This window comes from Panulirus ornatus, chromosome 2 (assembly GCF_036320965.1).
Source record: "Panulirus ornatus isolate Po-2019 chromosome 2, ASM3632096v1, whole genome shotgun sequence".
Lineage (NCBI taxonomy): Eukaryota > Metazoa > Arthropoda > Malacostraca > Decapoda > Palinuridae > Panulirus > Panulirus ornatus.
The window spans coordinates 53,968,731-53,992,239 of NC_092225.1; the positions used below are offsets into that span (position 1 = coordinate 53,968,731).

The 23,509-nt window shown below is 39.5% G+C and overlaps 1 protein-coding gene across 1 annotated transcript in view; it reads right to left on the reverse strand.

Moving 5' to 3' along the window:
* Nucleotides 1-6,457, reverse strand: part of LOC139756520 (Na(+)/citrate cotransporter-like) — a 131,464-nt gene extending 125,007 nt beyond the window's left edge. The window contains exon 1 of the mRNA XM_071675995.1: nt 6,351-6,457. The gene's annotated coding sequence lies outside the window, so the exon portion shown is untranslated. The remainder of the gene's footprint in view (nt 1-6,350) is intronic.
* Nucleotides 6,458-23,509: the final 17,052 nt, after the last annotated feature.

The following is a 23,509-nucleotide window of genomic DNA, read 5'->3' on the forward strand; positions in this document are numbered from 1 at the left end:
CTAACTTTCCAACGTAGAACCTTTGGCCCTACCCTCTCAAGCTAACGACCAGGACTTTAACTAAGTACGTATCCTGGATTAGCACCAAACATAAAGATTTAACCAAATGTCTAGCCCAATCTGACCTAGGATTTAACCTAGAGACTTATTATAACCAAAGACCCAACCCAGGATCTAACACCAAACGAATGAACTTAGAAATTAATGTAAGACTTAACCTAGAACTTATGGACCTAATCTAACCTGACCTAGAACTTATGAACCCAACCTTGCCTAACCTAGAACTTATAGACATAACCTAACCTAACCTAGAACTTATGGACCTAACCTAACCTAGAACTTATGGACCTGACCTAACCTATCCTAACCTAACCTAAACTTATGGATCTAACCTAACCTAACCTAGAACTTATGGACCTAACCTAACCTAACCTAACCTAGAACTTATGGACCTAACCTAACCTAACCTAACCTAGAACTTATGGACCTAACCTAACCTAACCTAGAACTTATGGACCTAACCTAACCTAACCTAACCTTCCCTAGAACTTATGGACCTAACCTAACCTAACCTAGAACTTATGGATCTTATCTAACCTGACGTAGAACTTGTGGTTGTGGACCTAATCTAACTTAACCTAGAAACTTATGAACGAAAGCTAACCTAAGATAGAACTTATGAACCTAATCTAACTTAGGGACTTGACTGACCCTGAACCTAAACGAAGGATTTAACGCTTATCCTCACTCGACACTTGAAACTAAGCGTGCGTTTGCAAAATCACGCTTGAGCTCACTCAGGTATGCCGGATCCGCATCTTAAAGAGACATCGTGGATCATAACCGTCGCTGGAAACTCTTAATATTACAGTTCTCAGTAATAGGAATTTGTGAATTGATTTTCTTTTTTCTATAATAAGGTTGCGAGACAGCCACATACCACATGTAAACACATCGAGCGAACGTGTACGGCGAACGCACGCGAAGATCCTGCATTCGCATGTTAAAAACATCGACGAACGGTTTACACAAATGCTATTTAACAATTTATTTTGGAGACAGTTTTGATATATAAGTAGACAAAACATAGATGTGTAATCTTTTTTTTAAAGATAGAGATGGGTAGAACTGAGTAGATTTTAATTATTGTTCAATCTTGCACTAAATCTCTTTCAACTGGTTCAGTATCAGTCAGAAATTAGAATATAATTCCGTTCAGTTTGAGATCACTGCTTGTGTTCTGGAAAATAGAGGAAGGAGGTACAGTTGATCCCGCCGAGAATATACCCGACTCATAACGACCCCCCGGCTGCTCCTCTTACTGTGCGTTCGTCTATTCAGATGAAGCTACTGTGTGTATTTACTTAGCGTGTACTTCTTGACGAGATTTTTTGCCATGAGACAAGGCTAACGCGTAGCGCTCGCTGCAGGAATATACAGTCACGCAGAACAAGTCGTGTGAGTTAGACCTGGTGAACGGTGATGTGTGTGAGATGGAGAAATTGTGTTTGTGGTCCGAAAGCCAGCCAGCAGACCACGTGTGGGTGAAGCGGAGAGGAAAACGACAGCAACTTGGGCTGAAAAGAGTGAAACTTGACAGCCAGTGAAGCGCTGGCTCGATGCCCACCCTTCACCACTAAACCCTCCCGATACTCAAGCGGGTATTACCAGTAATGTATACACCTCTCCGATCGGTGGCTGATTATTACCGAGAGAGAGAGAGAGAGAGAGAGAGAGAGAGAGAGAGAGAGAGAGAGAGAGAGAGAGAGAGAGAGAGAGAGTTCAGATGCCACTAAAGTAAACCACATCACGATACCAGAGAAGTGATTCGCACCAGCGTGGTGGCACCCTGGGTTCATTATCATCCTTACAGGGCAGCAACACGCGTGTGATGTGGTTTACAACCAGCCGATTGTACGGTGATCTGAGGAATGACTGTGTCTCGCTTGAGGTTGACTTTGTACATGGGTCTGGTATCACAAGTCTCACCTGATGGAGGAGTCTCTTTTTGGATTAGCTAGAGAAAGCGTTCGAGTAGGCAGCTCTTCAGTAGTATGTAAGATGGACGAGTTGTCAAACTTGATACAACTTAGAATGCATCGTAATACAACCGGTTTTTTTTTATTTCTATGTGTAAGTATGCCCTTCGGTACATAATAATTTTATACGATTTTCTTCCCCCCCAAAAAAAAGTGATTAAGATATGTTCAGCAGTGGCCTGCTGCAGCTTCCAGAAAATCGACCATTATGACATAAGTTAGCAGTGTCATGTGAGACATACCTTGAAATGATCATACACGGCACAGAAGAATGGAAATATGAGACTAAACATTAAGTACATGAACTTCACAGTTGGCAAAATCATATCTATCTTTTTTTTATTTTTAGACTGTTACTAGTGATGCCATTTCGTAAAACATCTCATGATTTACGGGATTTAAGATGGCGCGAAGCAACTTTAACGTCGTATAAGATGTAATATTTTCGACATAAGTCGCTATAAGGAGCCTAAGACTTCCACTTCAGGACCATGAAGCTAGAAAACATTTCCGTACATGGCAGAACAAATGTAAACATACAGCCTCTTCTATATGTTATTTCTGGAGGATGTGAGTTACTTCCTGTGAAAGCTAAGCTTTTCGAAAATAGGATGAACGAAATTTGGTAATATTTTTGTGACAGCTACATCACACTTTTACATACTGTCTCACATCACAGAGCTTGCTTGCTTGAAGCAAAATCGCCGCTTCAGTGGATATCATTAGCCATAACAAGGCAAAACAGTGAAAAGTATCCTCCGGAGCCTACGTTGGCTTACGTTCTCGGTCGTGTGCGACCCATTTCCTTCATTGGCAACACTATGACGCCACCTCGCAGCCTAGTTTCTAAAACTATAGACACGGTACTTTGAATATGGAGAGGATTTTATTGTATTTGTATAGCTTTGTAGTTGTAATGGGCCATGATTTTACTCTTTACGGTCCAGAGCATTAGAGCACCGTGGTCACATGCGTTTGGCAACGCAACGACGCAGGAAGAGGAGGAACGAACCTAGTCTGAGGTTGGGTGTTTGGGGGTATATATAGGGCTGTCGACTGCCAGGGTCATCAAGGCCGTCAACTTACGTTACGTCCACCTATCGCAAAATCTTTCACACCTTCTTCAGGTGTTAAAGATAACTCCAAGACCACATACAGTCTCACTGCTATGCAATGTGGCCCATGAGTCTAAGGCTGTGCCCTAAAGAGAGTGCTTTTGCCAAACTTCAGCTGGGAAGGCCGCGGGGAAATGTATTTATTTCAACAAGTTACGAAGGCGTGTAGCATAAACAGACAAGAAAAATACTCAGCTTCCAAGCTTTTGACCTCAATCGCCAGTCGTCGGTAGCGATACAGAAGTCCCATCTAACTAGAACAAACTATTCTCAGACTTACCAGCGGGGTGAAGGAGGGAGGGCCGCTCCCTTGAGCCAAACCGTATACTATAAATTTAATTGACTATAATGGTGATTATATATATATATATATATATATATATATATATATATATATATATATATATATATATATATATTATTTTCGCTGTCTACCGCGTTAGCGAGGTAGCGTTAGGAAAAGACAACAAAGGCCACATTCGCTCACGCTCAGTCTCTAGCTGTAATGTATAATGCATCCAAAACACAGCTCCCTTTCCACATCCAGGCCCCACAAAACTTTTCATGGTTTACTCCAGACGCTTCACATTCCCAGGTTCAATCCATTGACAGCACGTCGACCCCGGCATACCACATCGTTCCAATTCACTCTATTCCTTGCACGCCTTTCACCCTCCTGCATGTTCAGGTCACGATCGCTCAAAATCTTTTTCACTCCATCCTTCTACCTCCAATATAATTTCACTGGTATTCTCTTTTAAACTGTCTAAATGAAAAATAAATGTATGATTATGTCTGCTTCACTGTTTTAATGATTTACACTTGTGACTTATGAATTTATCGTGTCAAGTTAACTTTACCTGTCATAAAGCACGAATGCCTATAAAGCACGAACATATGCCTATAAACACGAAATTTACTTTGCAAATTCATACAAATTTGTATTATGGAACGAAATTTCCTTAATTAGTTATCTGTTTTTCGTTATTAGATATAAATGTTTTGAAAAAATGGTTGTTGGATTCATAACACACTCCTGTGCCAAAGCTGTACTGAATTATTTAAAAATTTCAGTTATGTTAGTGATTTAACATCCAAGCACAAGAAGTGCTGAGTTCTTCATAATACATTTCCTTGCGTCTCTTGAGCCTTGGTAACGTTAACAAGCGTTATTTCCCTGCTTTGAGAACGTTAACAAACGTTATTTCTTTGCTTTGACAACGTTAACAAACGTTATTCCCCTGCTTTGACGACGTTGTTAACAAACGTTATTTCCCTGCTTTGACGTTAACAAACGTTATTTCTCTGCTTTGACAACGTTAAGAAACGTTATTCCCCTGCTTTGACAACGTTATTAACATACGTTATTCCCCTGCTTTGACAACGTTATTGACAAACGTTAGTAGTGCCGGCTTCAGCAACGTTATCAACAAACGCCTTCACGTCACCATGATCCCTGGACCGACTGCCCGCAGCAGGTGCTGCCGCAGTACGACGCGGACACCAGAGCGAGGAGCCACACTCTCTCTCAGGCCTGACCCTCGTGGTACATGTGAGAGAGAGAGTGTGTGAGAGAGAGAGAGAGAGAGAGAGAGAGAGAGAGAGAGAGAATCGCTCTCTATCTGAATCACAGACGATGTATTAGCGCGTTCTTTCGCAGTTCCCATCGTGAATTTACCTTTAAGACATGCATGGGGACAATGTTTGGTCTGTCCAACGCAGGAACGCATTTGTGAGTGGAAAGCCTCATGCTCACTAGCTGTCCACTGTTTAATGTTGCGTCCCTAATCTTATCTGTATTAGCACACAGGGGATTTATACGACTATGACCCAGACGTTGTTCCAAGAAGTAAATTAATTATAATTCCCGGTTGGACTTATTTCTATAAACAACCATAAAAACGTGAGTGATAACGGATATTTAGATGTATAATCTAGTTCAACCAATAACGACCATGTTGAATTTATGAATATCACTGTAATTCAGCGAAAGCGAAGGCAGGTGTTACTATGGGAAGACACACACAGGGGAAAATGCTTAAAAAGCTCACTACGAACGAGATGCAGAGTTCTTATTCACTCCTCGCTCTGCAAGGAGAACAGCATATTAAACTTATACAAAAAAGAAATTAAGATACAATACAAAATATCATCATGTTTATGTCGTACCCAAGTTTGTTAAAGACTTACCTAGTGAGAAATAATACCCGAGCTTTGCAAACTTGCGATTTGAAATGATTCTATGGAATCCGTGTTTCAGATTGTTGCCCCGGTAACGCCTTATTTGCACTGTGATCATTCATGGTGTAATTGTACACGAAAATCAATGACATTCCTTGGATACCTTTGCTTAACTTCATCAGGGACATTTTAGTATACGTAGGCAGTTAATGTCCCTCAGAACTGCCAAGAAATGTCAAGAGAATGAATAAATTAAGATTACGTAAACATTTCCGACACATTCGGGAGTAACAAAAGAAAGACAAAAAAGTTACTCGCCATTGCTAAAGTAAACACTACCTCATTATTCGCTTCCACTTGGGTCACTCTCTGATGATGAGGGCCTGGTCGGCGCGGCCTCCAGTGTCATGGTTTACGATCTGTGTTTCATGATACAAACAAATCCAGACTACTGTTTCCAGGGTCTTTACGCGAGAGATTAGCCCGCCACTGCCGCATGCTGAGTATTGACGCACTTCACGTGTATTTTGCCGCACTATAGCCCGGCCTGACGCACCAGAGCCCCCGTTTTCGTTGACACATGCGCTCATATCAGAGGACTCGGACGTTGATGAATGGTGTTATAATACGATATGTAGCATTTTATTGAGTCCATAAATGAGAAGAACAGTGTTATGGACAAGACCTGAAGTAACTGCATTTTTATCTATCGATATACCAGCTCTCGAGTTGTGTTGTGTTGTTGTTTGGATCAGCTGTTTAGTAACGGCCGGTCCCTTGTGGTTTACACCTGTTCGTCGAGTTTCTGTTGGTTGTGATGGAATGGTGCCATTAAAAGAGAAAGCCATGAGGCAGTTTTCCTGTCATGTAACTTGCATGTAACACACATATTCTTCCCTCATCTTAATAACATTTTTGGCGCCGACATTGAAAAAGCTGTACATACACGATGGAATCCGTGCAAGGAATCTAAGATAAATGGATGGAAATCCATATTCTAAGCCTGGGTGCTAACCTGCCTCCCCGGAGCTGCCAAGGTCCGTCCACCCCCGCTGACACAGCAACCAGTACTGACTGAGTTGCTGCACCACCAACCACGTCCCGGTAACGCCTCCGCCGCTGCCGCTTCACCTGCACACCAGCAGTTCTCACACATCCTGCAGCTGGACACCCGGGTACCCAAGTTTCCATTGGTTACATTACTCAGCCCAACTGCCGTGCACAAACAAGTAGATGTAGGGAAGTGGGTCAGACTAACACCATCCTTATGGATGTTACCAACTTGAGATGTGCTTTAAAGAAGTTTTACTTTTGAGGATTATACCAAAACATGTAGACAAATTGTATATTACCTTTGTACGTATAATAGGAGACATTATTTCTACTCCCCCTCTCCCACGAGTATTTTGTATATTTGTATATATGTCATTTCGCAGAAAAGGATTAAACTTGTCCGAAATGCTCAACGAAGTATTGGAACGTAGGGAGAGATATGGTCAGGCCGAACCAAGGATATCAACCGATATCTCTTGCTTGGTATAGACGATATATATATATATATATATATATATATATATATATATATATATATATATATATATATATATATATATATAATGTCTTTTAATACTTTGTCGCTGTCTCCAGCTTAGAGAGGTAACGCAAGGAAGCAGACGAAAGAATGGCCCAACCCACCCGCATACACATGTATATACATACACGCCCACACGCGCACATATATATACCTATACATTTCAACGTATACATACTTATACACACACAGACAAATACATATATACACAAGTACATATTCATACTTGCTGCCCTCAGCCATTCTCGTCGCCACCCCGCCACATATGAACCCCCTCCCCCCGCACGCGCGCGAGGTAGCGCTAGGAAAAGACAACAAAGGCCACATCCGTTCACACTCAGCCTCTAGCTGTCATGTGTAATGCACCGAAACCACAGCCCCCTTTCCACATCTAGGCCCAACAAAACTTTCCATGGTTTACCCCAGACACTTCACATTCCCTGGTTCTATCCACGTTCTATATCACGTCGACCCCGGTATACCACACCGTTCCAATTCACTCTATTCCTTGCACGCCTTTCACCCTCCTGCATGTTCAGGCCCCGATCGCTCAAGATCTTTTTCACTCCATCCTTCCACCTCCAATTTGGTCTCCCACTTCTCGTTCCCTCCACCTATGACACATATATCCTCTTTGTCAATCTTTCCTCACTCATTCTCTCCATGTGACCAAACCATTTCAATACGCCCTCTTCTGCTCTATCAACCACGCTCTTTTTATTATCACATCTTTCTCTTACCCTTTCATTGCTTACTCGATCAAACCACCTCACACTACATATTGTCCTCAAACATCTTATTTCCAACACATCCACCCTCCTCCGTACAACCCTATCTATAGCCCACGCTTCGCAACCATATAACACATAACAATATAACCATATAACAAACACCTAAGTCACGCATCTTCTGCCTTTTTTAAAACCAGAGCTCCTCCCCAATCTGATTTTATGTACATGTCTTTACTTTCGTAATCATTAGGCTTTCTTACAGCTTACTAGGTACACTGAACAGACCTATACTTGAATACTCATCTTTATTCCCCTTAACAATCCTCAGGCGCCTCACCATGATCCATGCATACGTTGAATATCCTTACCAGCCAATCAGTGACACGATCACCCCCTTTCCTGATAGATTCAACAGCAATACCATCCACTCCAGTCGTCATGCCACATTTCTTCCTACGCAAGGCTTTCTCCACCTCTTCACTCTTCACCAAATCACTCCCCATGACTATCTCACTTCGCATACCATCCTGATCCAAACACCCTACATCTACCACCCAGTCATCAAACACATTCAGCAGTCCTTCAGGATACTCAGTTTATCTCTTTCTCACTTTATCACGACCTGTTACCCATTTCCCTTTTGTCCCCTTCACTGATGTTCCTACATGTTCTCTTCTTTCTCGTTCATTATTAACCTCCTTCCAAAACATCTTTTTTTTTTTTTCCTCCCTAAAGTTTACGGATACTCGTTCACCCCATCTCTCTTTTTCAGCCCCCTGCGCTTTTTTCTTGACCTCATTCCGCTTTCTCTTATACATCCCCTAATCATGTGCACTTGTTCCCTGTCTTTCAGTACCGCCCAAACGCCTCTCTTTTCTCTATCATTAGCAACTTCCTCATTCCGCCACTCATTACCCTTTCTAATCTACTTACCTCATCCCTTCTGAAACGAACGATAATCTTCCAGAAAACGAAGTTGTATCCGGCAGGAGAACACCACTTTGCAGGACCGTATGATACTTGGGTGGATGACCCTCATCGTTACAGTCATAGTAGTAGCGTCGGTTGCTGTGGTGTTCAAATGATATCTAGAAGACTGAGCCTTTGACTCGCCATCAGCTTTCGTCGGCCGAAATCATCACAGATACGTTAGCCGTGAGGCGAAGTGTTTCCTTAGTCACAGAAAGTGTGACAACTTTTCCTCTTCTGACATGTCTTTTTGGCCCGAGGCCACAAGTACCACTTACAACTTTAGTCGTTTTCAGTTTCATTTACGATTTTCTTTTTTTTTTTTTTTTTTGCCTTCATCTCTCCTCCAACTCCACCTTGGATGACTAAAATTCCCACAGCCCCTGATGCACTTCTCACCAAACCTAAGCCCATTTCTGTAATATCTTCTCTCGCAACCTCAGAAGCGCTTCTTTTTATGGTCACAGTCAAGACCTGTGGACCAGACTCTTCTTGTGTCCTGAGGGAGTGTGTGCCTCTGAACACTGTGCTTGCTTGTCTGCTTCGCCTCATTCAGATGGAAAGGCTGACTTTCCCCTCCCTTTTACCTCCCGTCCTGTTGCTTTGACGTCCACTGTCCTCACTCAGTCTTTGCATTTGTCCTCCGCTCCCATTTCTGTAGATATACCCGGTCATCATAACAGGCTTTCGCAAGGCATGATTGACTGGTGATATCTTTTCATACGTTACTCAAGTTTAGTCATTCTCTCTTCGAGACTTGTAAGAATCCTGTGTAGTAGCCCTTGATGTATAGAACGTTTCTGACAGAGTGTGACATCGGGCTCTTATCTTTTGACTTACGTCTGTCTTCCCTCACCTTGTTCTCATATATCTATCTTCCTCTCTGGCCGGTGTATCTTGTAATCGTTGATTGATCATCCACTCTCTGTGGACTGCTATTTTCCCTCAGGACTTTGTCCTATTTCTTACGCTCTTCTCCTTTCATTTATTGGCTTCCTTTCTACATTCCTCAATTTCTTTCAAATGTTTCTATTTTCTCTTATGTGATCTTTCATCTCGTTACGGTCACCTGTCTGAACTTTTACCTAACCGGGATACATTGCTGGGAAAGCTGCATTCCAGTTAAGTTCATAGCTTCCAGAATACGTGATCTTCCTCGGAACTTTTCTGTCTGCTGTTCATATCTCTGTGGTGCCATCACTCAGTTAACATCCTTGTTATCACGGTGATATTTAGTCTTTTATCTTGGACGTCCACCCGTTCATTACACAAAGACCAAAGTTTGCATCTGAATAACTGGATAGTCTGCTCAGACGCTGAGGCTTCTTCGTTTACGAACAGCTGCTCCCACTGTCAGGGCTGGGTTGTGCATTTTGGTTGTCTACAGTGCCACTCCAACGTCTGGGTCGGCTGTAGGTCTACGAACTCAACTTTTGACAGAAGAGTTTTAGCCATCCTATAAATCATTTCTCCAAGTCTGACCTTAACATCTAATCCGCTTTTCCTGAGCTTTTTTTGTTCTCTCTTTCTCTCTTCTACGGATGTTACTTGGGTTTCTGCTCTCGAGAGTTGGCTGCCAGTGTTCGCCCTACCCTCCACCCCACCCCGTCACCTAGACCATGCAATGCTCGGTAAGCCCAAAGCTCCCACATCACTTGGTTCCGTACCGTCGTGCTCAAGGATCGTACCGTCGTGTTCAAGGATCGCACCGTCGTGTTCAAGGATCGTATCGTCGTGCTCAAGGATTGTATCGTCGTGTTCAAGGGTCGTACCGTCGTGCTCAAGGATTGTATCGTCGTGTTCAAGGGTCGTACCGTCGTGCTCAAGGATCGTACCGTCGTGTTCAAGGATCGCACCGTCGTGTTCAAGGATCGTATCGTCGTGCTCAAGGACCGTATGTCGTGTTCAAGGGTCGCACCGTCGTGCTCAAGGATCGTACCGTCGTGTTCAAGGATCGCACCGTCGTGTTCAAGGATCGTATCGTCGTGCTCAAGGATCGTATCGTCGTGTTCAAGGGTCACACCGTCGTGCTCAAGGATCGTACCGTCGTGTTCAAGGATCGCACCGTCGTGTTCAAGGATCGTATCGTCGTGCTCAAGGACCGTATCGTCGTGTTCAAGGGTCGCACCGTCGTGCTCAAGGATCGTACCGTCGTGTTCAAGGATCGCACCTTCGTGTTCAAGGATCGTATCGTCGTGCTCAAGGATCGTATCGTCGTGTTCAAGGGTCGCCCCGTCGTGCTCAAGGATGGTACCGTCGTGTTCAAGGATCGCACCGTCGAGTTCAAGGATCGTATCGTCGTGCTCAAGGATCGTATCGTCGTTTTCAAGGATCGTATCGTCGTGCTCAAGGATCGTACCGTCGTGTTCAAGGATCGCACCGTCTTGCTCAAGGATCGTTCCGACGTGCTCAAGGATCGTATCGTCGTGTTCAAGGGTCGCACCGTCGTGCTCAAGGATCGTACCGTCGTGTTCAAGGATCGTATCGTCGTGCTTAAGGATCGTACCGTCGTGTTCAAGGATCGTATCGTCGTGCTCAAGGATCGTACCGTCGTGTTCAAGGGTCGCACCGTCTTGCTCAAGGATCGTTCCGACGTGCTCAAGGAGTCAAAATAAACATCAAGGCACGCTCTCACAACAGCGATTACCATAACGGCTCGTGGTCCGCTGATGCTGATGTGACATACATCGTAATTATTTCACTACTGCTGTTTTTGTTATTGTCGTCACTACTTCTCTCACTAGTCCTGCTGCTGCTGTTACTACTACTACTACTACTACTACTACTACTACTACTACTACTACTACTACAACTACTACTACTGCTGCTAGTACTACTACTACTACTACTACTACTACTACCACTACTACTACTACTATTTATACTTCTGCTACTACTATCACTTGATTGCAGCTACATATACAGTAATCGTTAGTGCCAGTACTAAGTCCACCACCACCTACTCCTACTACTACTACTACTCCTACCACTACTACTACCACTGCTATCTCTTTTTACTACTACCAGTACTATTACTACCACTACCACCGCTACTATTAGTACTACTACTTCTACCACTACTACTACTACTACTACTACTACTACTACTACTACTACTACTACTACTACTACTTCTACCACTACCACCACTACTACTACTACATCCCCTTCATCACATATATAACCACCAGTCACTCAGCTGTGACCCAACCTTAATATTAACTTGAATAAAACATCCTGTCTGTGGATGCATGACTTTCGCATGATAATCAAACCGATACAATTAGACGCAAGCGAAACACGAGGCTGTACAATGAATGCAGAGTACAGTACTCAGCGTTACTGGGCTTGGATTTCAATGTCCTAAATACAAGTAACAAGGTCAAAGCTTGACATATTACAGGACGTGATACTTAGTACTGTGATATATCCACTGACTGTTATATTTCTCTCTTGTGTCTCCCCTGATGATGTGATGATTACACGAAAGTGCACTTGGGAACTTATCGTGTTTCATTTTCCCCGTGGACTCATAGGAATATATATATATATATATATATATATATATATATATATATATATATATATATATATATATATATATATATGAAATAGTTAGATAGATAGATAGATAAAACCACAGGAGAAACTCAGGTCAGTGTGGAATAAATCAAGCAAAACTTACAAATCAGGTCATAACTGGTCGATTGGTCTGGATCCCTTTATATCCCTGATTGACAGGTAGGTCAGGTCACACCAGTTCAGCTGGACAGAATCCTCTCGCCCCCCAAATGTCATATTACCAGCTCACGGTGAAAGTGGCCATAGGACATGGTGATCCCTTGATCATAGGTTTTAGAAATCGTACCAGATTGGATTATCTTTCTCTCTAAAGCAGATCTAACTTGATGGTGTGGAAGACAGTATTCCACTCAACTGTGATGGTCGTCCTTAGTTTTATGTTGGAACAAGGCGTTATTTTCTTGACCACTCCTAACGTACGCTGGTTATCTCTGGTGTTGAAGCCTCTTTGTGTTTGACCAATGTAATGCGTCTCACAACCTCTACATTCAATCTTATATACACATCCAGCCATGTCTTTAGGGCGGCTGTTCTTGACTAGGCTGGTTTTTATGAGGATGCAATTATAACATCTTTTTTTTTGTTTTTTAAGTGGCACAGTGTCCCCCTCCCCCCCCAAAAAAAAAAAAAAGAATAGTCATTGTAAGGAAGAACTAAGCTCTTATTTCTGTTATCTTTATCTTCCTGTCTAATCTGTGGAACAGTGTAAGATTTCTTCCTTGCTGTGCACTATGATAATGATAATAATGATAATGATAATGATAATAGTGATAATGATAATGATAATAATGATAATGATAATAATAATAATTGTCTTCCTGTCTAATCTGTGGAACAGTGTAAGATTTCTTCCTTGATGTGTACTATAATAATGATAATAATAATAATGATAATAATGATAATGATAATAATAATAATAATTTTCTTCCTGTCTAATCTGTGGAAGTGTAAGATTTCTTCCATGATGTGTACTATATAATAATAATAATAATGATAATAATAATAATAATAATAATAATAATAATAATAATAATAATAATAACGATAATTATTACTATCATTATTATTATTATTATTATTATTATTATTATTATTATTATTATTATTATTATTATTACCGGACTGTGCCTGCTTGTGTTTACACTGTGAGTGACAAGTCACCTTCGGCCAAGTTTATGTTATCGTTGATGGAAGAAAATACGTGTAATTACATTGAAGAATATTAGAGTCCCTTAGAAGCCCATGCTTTCCCTGCTGCTTGTCGTAGCGCAATTTGCGAGTGCAGGATTCCCTGGGTAAGGGGTTCTGGGGTTAATACAACGATAAGCACTGGCGCCCACGGAAATATTTACGTGCGTGGGGTATCGCAAAACGTATCTGCAGTGTAGGAGGATCAGCTCCTGCGGTGTGAGGCGAGAGACCTGAAGAATATCGTATGTCTGGTTATAAACGCAAACACAAACTTTCAAATTTGATAAAGACTATTACTAATATTCGGATCAATTTTCGCTGCTAAGTATGCATCATAATACGTGGTTTGAGGTAGTGCACTTTTTAGTTAAACGTAAGTGTGGGGTGGGCGACCATGGCAATCATCGAAGTTATTGTTAACCTCAGGACACGTACGTAGTCTAGTCTTCGGCTCCATTAGCTTCGAGGCTGCGTGCGATTCGAGCAGGAGCAGGGTAAAGTGGGTACCTTTGGGATGAGAAGATCCTCCTTGAAGCTGTATTCTTTCCCGTCTATTGTCTGAGGGTGTTTACATTTATGTTTATATGACATATGGATTTCAGAAGCTAAGTCTCGTGTTGTAACAGGACCACATCTACAATATGCCTAAGTGACAGTTACATCAGCTGTGAAGATGTATTTTGAAAGCCTCATAACGTTATACAGATACACCCGATGAGATATATATATAAAAAAAAAACACGATGCGTCCTGAAAGAATTATATTGATATATCCATGATTGTAGCTCCCCATAGGAGTTGAAAACAGATCTAGAATATGAGAAGCCAGTACTTGAGTGCATGAATGACGAGTGTATATGTATTCAGCTGACGTGCTCTTGCATTAATGTTCGCATCAACAAAATATCATTTTCAGCCTACCCCAAATTGCTCTAGCCCAGCCTTAACCCACATTGACCCATGCTGACCTAAATCAACTATCAAGATTATGGTATTTTTTTTCACTGAAATGTTTTTGTTGCTAAACTAAACGAACCAGAATGATAATTTCCAGTATCTTTATCAAAGAAATGTTACTATCCAAACCAAATCAGTATGGAATGTTTCAAAATTTTTGTGCCCCTAAACTAAATGAACAGAATGACATGTTTCGTTATCAAAGTATTTTTCTCGTATTTTTGTTACTGATCTTCATAAACCACAATGATAATTCCCCATTTGTAATGTTACCCACTGAACTTTTCTTTTCCTCACCTAACCTAAGCTAACCTAACCTACCACCCAACTAGAATGACTGCGGTCAAACTATATCACACAATGCAGGGTAAATAATATCCAGGGATGTGTATTGTAGGAATCCAGTGTATTTTGTCACTGACAATGGCAGGATATCAATTTCCGAAGTGTTTGAGCTTGACCAGTCATTCTGGCTAGAAGGTAGTTTTGGATAGGATAGCAAAAAAAATAGTTCAGTGGTTCATATCATAAATGGGGTACTGATTCATGGAGTAAGAAAATGGTAGGTTAACAGATTTAACTAAATGGTACTTCATTGGAAGAATCGATTCTGGGACATCATAACCGAAGAATTCTTCAAGTAAAATGTCGTGTAATTTACAATATTGGTAGCCAGAAAGATCTACCGTAAGAATCTCGTTTAATTTGTCATGGATAATAAGGGGTGGGGGGCATTTTTATTTACTCTGAGTTAATGTGACTGATTTTTTTTATTTGCCAAATTTTACTTGATTTTTTTTCCTCGTGTCAACCTTGGTGAGTCACAAATAAAACTGTCCTGGTAATTTAGCATTAAAATCACAGTAGAAGTGCTGAGTTGCTTGAGGTTTTGACCGCAGTCACGAATAGTGAGTTCCATAATCGTAACGTTAACAACCCATGTAAGCAATTGTGCTAGAACACCAGTATACTCGGGCACGAGAGGTGTTAACAGTCCTCAATTAGTCTTCTTCACCAGTGAAGTTCATGCTGACGTGCAAAGAGACAATATATGAAAATTTACAGCATCATCACATTCATTTATGTTACCATAAGTTGTTATGGGATCCTCGGAGCATGATGATTGATTTCTCTTGTCAAAGAATCGAAGATTATTTTTTAGTAATGGTATGCTCGTGTTCAAATGTTTGCGCCCGAACTGTCATTGTGCTTTCCACAGTACATTGCACCATTACTGCTAGACAGAATCATTGAATATCCAGAGTTAATAACGATGTGGAACTAAAAAAGAACTCTCAGACTTGTAACAACCAATTTCATGATCACAAAGAAGTGCACCGCACCATTCTAAACATCACACGATGATTCTTATCAATTAGTCTGTTACTCCTCAAATAATTAAGAAAATGGACGTTATAAAAGAAAACGACTCTATTGTAGCTATAACTATATGATTATTTCTCTATAAGACTTTAGCATAACACTTTTAACTAGACCCATCTTATCTCTTGTCTCATAGTGACATATATGGCCACTACATGAAAGGTGCGAAATGTAGTGAGTATGACATATTGGAAAAATGTAAAAAGCTTCCCGTAAGTGTCCGTATTAACCTTTCATTTATCGTTTCCGCGGTAGCAAATGACCACCTTGGAAATATATATGTAATGTTGAAATAATTGTCATATGCGCATAAGAATGATGCAAACAGTTAGACTTAACAAAACAGCTATGAAGATTAAATGATGTGGAAGTCTCTGTTTATCTCCTCAGAGTTTTCGTTCTGAAATGGCAATATTCAGCACTAGAATTTGAGGATAATCCATACAGGGGGGAATGCCAAGGACCAGGTATGTAAAGACATGATGTTCGACCTTGTAGCTTCTTATGCAATATATATATATATATATATATATATATATATATATATATATATATATATATATATATATATATATATATATATATATATCGCTATTTTCCGCGTTAGCGAGGTAGCGCAAGCACAGAGAACTGAGCCTTAGAGGGAAGATCTTCACTTGGCTCTCTTCTCTGTTCCTTCTTTTGGAAAAGTAAAATCTGGAGGGGAGGATTTCCAGCCCCCTTCTCCCACCCATTTTAGTCGCCTTTTCACGACACGCAGGGAATACGTGGGCAACATTCTTTCTCACCTATCCCTAGGGATAATATACATATAAATACATATAATATACATATACATATAAATTATATGGGAGGGTATTGATTGAGAGGGTGAAGGCATGTACAGAGCATCAGATTGGGGAAGAGCAGTGCGGTTTCAGAAGTGGTAGAGGATGTGTGGATCAGGTGTTTGCTTTGAAGAATGTATGTGAGAAATACTTAGAAAAGCAAATGGATTTGTATGTAGCATTTATGGATCTGGAGAAGGCATATGATAGAGTTGATAGAGATGCTCTGTGGAAGGTATTAAGAATATATGGTGTGGGAGGCAAGTTGTTAGAAGCAGTGAAAAGTTTTTATCGAGGATGTAAGGCATGTGTACGTGTAGGAAGAGAGGAAAGTGATTGGTTCTCAGTGAATGTAGGTTTGCGGCAGGGGTGTGTGATGTCTCCATGGTTGTTTAATTTGTTTATGGATGGGGTTGTTAGGGAGGTAAATGCAAGAGTCCTGGAAAGAGGGGCAAGTATGAAGTCTGTTGGGGATGAGAGAGCTTGGGAAGTGAGTCAGTTGTTGTTCGCTGATGATACAGCGCTGGTGGCTGATTCATGTGAGAAACTGCAGAAGCTGGTGACTGAGTTTGGTAAAGTGTGTGGAAGAAGAAAGTTAAGAGTAAATGTGAATAAGAGCAAGGTTATTAGGTACAGTAGGGTTGAGGGTCAAGTCAATTGGGAGGTAAGTTTGAATGGAGAAAAACTGGAGGAAGTGAAGTGTTTTAGATATCTGGGAGTGGATCTGTCAGCGGATGGAACCATGGAAGCGGAAGTGGATCATAGGGTGGGGGAGGGGGCGAAAATTCTGGGAGCCTTGAAAAATGTGTGGAAGTCGAGAACATTATCTCGGAAAGCAAAAATGGGTATGTTTGAAGGAATAGTGGTTCCAACAATGTTGTATGGTTGCGAGGCGTGGGCTATGGATAGAGTTGTGCGCAGGAGGATGGATGTGCTGGAAATGAGATGTTTGAGGACAATGTGTGGTGTGAGGTGGTTTGATCGAGTAAGTAACGTAAGGGTAAGAGAGATGTGTGGAAATAAAAAGAGCGTGATTGAGAGAGCAGAAGAGGGTGTTTTGAAATGGTTTGGGCACATGGAGAGAATGAGTGAGGAAAGATTGACCAAGAGGATATATGTGTCGGAGGTGGAGGGAACGAGGAGAAGAGGGAGACCAAATTGGAGGTGGAAAGATGGAGTGAAAAAGATTTTGTGTGATCGGGGCCTGAACATGCAGGAGGGTGAAAGGAGGGCAAGAAATAGAGTGAATTGGAGCGATGTGGTATACAGGGGTCGACGTGCTGTCAGTGGATTGAATCAAGGCATGTGAAGCGTCTGGGGTAAACCATGGAAAGCTGTGTAGGTATGTATATTTGCGTGTGTGGACGTGTGTATGTACGTGTGTATGGGGGTTGGGCCATTTCTTTCGTCTGTTTCCTTGCGCTACCTCGCAAACGCGGGAGACAGCGACAAAGTATAAAAAAAAAAAAAAAAAAAAAAAAAAATATATATATATATATATATATATATATATATATATATATATATATATGCATATATATATATATATATATATATATATATATATATATATATATATATATATATATATATATGTATTTATTTTTATTCATTTATTTTGCTTTGTCGCTGTCTCTCGCGTTAGCGAGGTAGCTACCTCGCTAACGCGGGAAACAGACGAAAGAATCGCCCAACCCACCCACACACACATGTATGTACATACACGTCCACACACGCAAATATATATATATATATATATATATATATATATATATATATATATATATATATATATATATATATTTTTTTTTTTTTTTTCATACTATTCGCTATTTCCCGCGATAGCGAGGTAGCGTTAAGAACAGAGGACTGGGCCTTTGAGGGAATATCCTCACCTGGCCCTCTTCTCTGTTCCTTCTTTTGGAAAATTAAAAAAAAAAGAAAAAAAGAAAAAAAAAATATATATATATTTCTTTACACGGTATTAGCTGATCTATTGATCTAGTGACCCGTGACAGCGCCCCCTGTGTATTGCCTGTAAAAGTACGCATCACTGAAAGCTTTTACTCGTCATAAAACTTGTAATATTGAACAGTGCGCTTGAAATAGCTGGCGTGAATCTCTGTCAAAAAGTGGAAGGTACATTTGGACACGGAAATGTATAGATTTTTGATTCATGTATTAAAGCTATCGTCTCAAAAATATAATTGACTTTATAGCTGTAGATAACGTGCACAATGCCTTATGACAACATTAAACATTTATAGCCATAGGGATAGACTCTCATACTTAAACTGTATTTTTTTCAGGTAAGAGTGTTGTAGAAATGGAGTATTGCAAATACCTGAACGAGACTATACGCCCTTGGTAATGTCACAACAGTATTTTCATAACCAGTTTGTGTGTGAATTGTCTCGAAGACATGCCTTTATAAATAGCAATATTAAGTGAAATGATCGTATCCTGCCCACTGAATCGCGTCAAGAAGACTTTCTGCTGCTCACTTTCAGTTCTTCAAAATTCAAGAGAAAACTGACAACGACCGTCTTATTACAATAGCGTGGTGGCCAATTTGTCCTCACACATGCTCATCTCCGCTCATTATCAGTACCAAACCGAAGAATACCTATATACTTATGCATGCCACAAATTATGACAGTAAGAAAGATACGACGGAATCGCTACAGTCAATTTGAATATCCCGCCAAATCTTCCGACGTGCTGATTGGTCGGCACGCCACGTGGGGTATTTTGTAAACACGCGAGTGTAGGTATTGTCAGTGATCAGCTGCAGCCAAGATCTCGTGGTGATCATATATACGGATTCTTACTTCTATAATTGTGCCAGTGGAACAGAAGAGAAATACACTGATAAGTTTGGACATAGGGAATTAGGTGCTTTGGTTACAGAGGCGTGCCATGTTACCCAACACGGATAATGGAGAGGATGGTAACTGCAGCAAGTCACCCTAGGGTCAACATACCAAGGCATGGACGGACACAGGTAATTTATATTTTAAGGAGGTGGCGGGTCTGTATGACAGTTATTTATGACGATCGTATTGCTTGGATTTGTCATAGTTACGTATATGATTTTACTTTCTTATCTACGGGTGATTTTACAAAGTCAATACCCACCTGCAGTGTTCACTGCAGGTGGAGTTCTGCTAAGTATAACGATATGTGATTTTCGTCCATATAGACCAGGTAAAATCATTACGTCAATGAACAATATATTAAGAAAAGATCTACCCTGTAAGTTATTTAAGTTGTTTATATGGCTCTAAATCTACAGTTTCATGATTATTTCGTACATTTCCATATATGTGTGATTGTGCTTTGCTTTGTTTGTGTGTTGATACTTGTCTCATATATATATATATATATATATATATATATATATATATATATATATATATATATATATATATATGTACATGATCTTAGATATAACCTGTCATGTAGTTACTGTAAGCATAAATTTATGCTTATATATCATTCATGTTTTACATAGAGCCATGTTTTTGTGGTATGAGAAGAGCAGTATAGTAGGCTATTAAGTATTATTTCTATAGGTCTGTTTTTATAAACATCTTTTTTTTTTTATAGCACCCCGGTTGTAAATGTTTATATATGCCTCTTTTGCCACGGCTTGTCGTACCTCAGACACTGCTTATAAAGTTTTACACCTAATTGAATTTACGATGTCGGGGTGACTGAAGGTCAAGGCTGTTACAAGGCCCTCTATAACTACACAGCTGCATATTGTTTTCATACGTCATATGACCGAGTAATTTGATGTAAGCTAGACACGTAGCAGAGCCATTGGATTTTAAAGATCTGTAGCTTTGTTATTGATAATGTATCTGGTAGAGGGTGCCCATTTTTCTAGGTTTGTCATCACTGTTCTCCTACTCTGGGATCGTTGTTTCCATGGTAGAGAATAATTTAAGAGTATACAAATTTCCACTTTCACTCGTATATCCTGTCTATTTATATTGAATATCTCGTAAGTGGAAGTGTGTTGAGGGAGAGGAAAAAAATGTAGGTTTGGACGATTATGAATCATGTAAAATACCGCTGGAGATAAAACCATCACTGTTAATTGCTTTTTTTTTTTTTTAACGTTACATGTGACGTGTGTGTTCTGTCACTAGTTGAATTCCACCATTATTAAGTACTCCATTTGACATCGTCATTCATCATTTCGTTCGAGGCAGTGTGTTCATATGTCTACAGATAGAATTTGACCTTCTGTGAGACAGATCACCATATGCATTATTAATTCAGTCCCTGTATGTCTAGAGTCGTCTGAAACCCCCAACATTTTTGCGAAACTTGGATTCAAACGTTACGTGCATGGCGGCACTTTGTGGAATGCATAAACAATAAAGGAAAATTGCCATATTTAAATCTCACAAGCAAGTTTATTTTTTGTTATTACGGCTTCGTTCGGCCTATAAATCGATTATACAAACAGAAAATATAATGTTCTTTGGCATCCAAACAAGCGGCAAATGGAAGTTTGTCTTGGCATGTCTCCCTTTTATTCTAATTGACATTTTAAGTAAAGTGGTACCAGTCAGGTTTTTTTTCTTTTTTTTTTTTTGCATTAATTGTTAATATGTAGTGCTTTTACCTTAATTTCCCATCATATTCAAAATCCTGTGCCTTTGAAATTTGCGGGAGTAGTAAGTGCTAACCCTCAAATATGCTGTACATTTTAAGAGGTAGATAAACTTTTTTTGTTGTTACGTGTGTAAACTTCAACTAGGATTCCTTTGCCAATAACTATTCCTGTCATTATACCAGTGGTCACAGAGGTCAGAATGAACTTCTTAGTATCCTTGAAGTTTTTGCTTGGGAATTTTTTTTTTTTGTGAACCACGAAAAACTTTACCAGTCACTGGATGCTGGTATTGCGTACAGAATACGCAATGGAACTTCTTCACGCAAGCACCCAATATTCCAGTGACCGTACTTACGCCATTTAAACTTGGCCACAAATAAACGTAAGTGAGCCAGTTCAACCTAGCCTAACCTTACCAAGGTTAGGTTAGATATTGGTACAGATGCCTTGAAAGAAGAAAGAAAGAATAAAATCGGCGCCTGTTTTCAGGCTCGTAATATTAATTCTCTCTCCTGCCATGCAAAATAGTGCAGAATATTCTTTTTTACTCTTTCTTCTTGGTTTTCTTATTGAGAAAACTCATGCTAGGTTAGGTTTGTACTGGTAACCCAACCTATGCTTAACCTAATCTAACCCAGCTGAACCTAATCTTACCTAACCGAGACTCGAATAATGTTAGAGGAAAGAATCTTCGGGTGATTGGATAACAAAATATTGTTGGCGTATATTTATGTTTTGCTAAGGTAGTGGAGGGCTAGTCACTGGAGGGGTGCCATATACAGACAGTGCGTATGATTTTACGTAACACGATACAAATATTTCACTTCGATTTTTTTTTTAAAGTATCACGTAAACATGGAAATATAACAAGCATACTTGGTGCTAAGGTTTAGCATGGAAGTAATTGCAATAAGATTAGAAATGTAACAAAAACATGTTGAGATTAAACGTACAAATCCTAGTCATGGTTTAGTATGGAAATATAACAGCAATTCTAGCCATAAAACTTAGCAAGGAAGCATCACTCCTTGTGCTAGATTTAGTATTTTGAATACTGTGTGACAGCAATTATAGTTATAGTATTAGAAATGAAACAGCATTCCTAGTAGAGATATAACAAATTCTAGCGTTAAGGTACAGAAATACAGCAGCATTTCTAGTGATAAGGTAAAGAAATGTAGTAGCAATCCTAGAATGAAGATTTGGCTTGGACCTAGAACAGATAGAAATAAAACCAAATATTATTAAGATTTAGCATGGTCATATACAGAAATAGTACCAATTCTGATTGTAATTTTTAGCATGGAAATAAAGCAGATATAGAAATGTAACAGCAGAAATAAAACCAATCCGTCCGTATTGATGTTTAGAATGGACATATAAAAGATACAGAAACAAAACCAGTCCTAGTGTAAGGACATAGATACAAAAATAAAACCAGTCCTAGTTGTATTATTTGGCATGGAAATAGACATAGAAATATGACAGAAAATATAGCAGAAATAAAACCAGTATAGCAGATATAAAAATGTAACTGAAATGAAACCAATCTTAGTGGTAATCTTAAAAAATGTAAGAAATATAAAAAAATCCTAGTCTATAAATGTAACAAAAACAATCCTTGAAATCTAACAAGAACTTAGATTTAGCATGAAAATATAACAGCAATTCTAGTAATGAGATTTATAAGTGAAACAGCTTTCTTATAGCATAGATTTAGCTTTAGAAATATAATTACAATTTTAATGATAAAAGTACATAAGTGTAAAAGCAATCCTACAATTCTAGTGATCAGGTACAGAAATGTAATAGCAATCCTGCAATTTTGATTATAACATACAGAAATGTAAAAGTAGTCTTAGTACTAAGATTGAAGATGGACATAGAAATGAAAATAAGAGAGCAGTCCTAGTTAAATATTTAGCATGGAAATATAACAGATATAGAAATATAAAACAAATCCCAGTATAAAATTTAAAGACTTACATTAGAAATAAGAATAAGACGATCCTAGCTAAACATTTGAAATGAAAATATAACAGATATTGAAATGTAACAGCATTCCTAGTTTTAAGATCTAGCATAGAAAGATAAAAGCAGTTCTAGTCATAACATTAACATGGAAATATAAATGCAATTTATATGTAGATTTATAAAGTCTTTTAGTGATAGGATCTTGCATGATGCAAATTTTTCCCGGAATAAGGTTTTACCAAGAAATATGTCATAATTAATTTATATCAATTACAAAACATAACAAAGATAAACAGAAATTCAAGTATATTCTTTATAGAAATATGATAAGCATTAAAA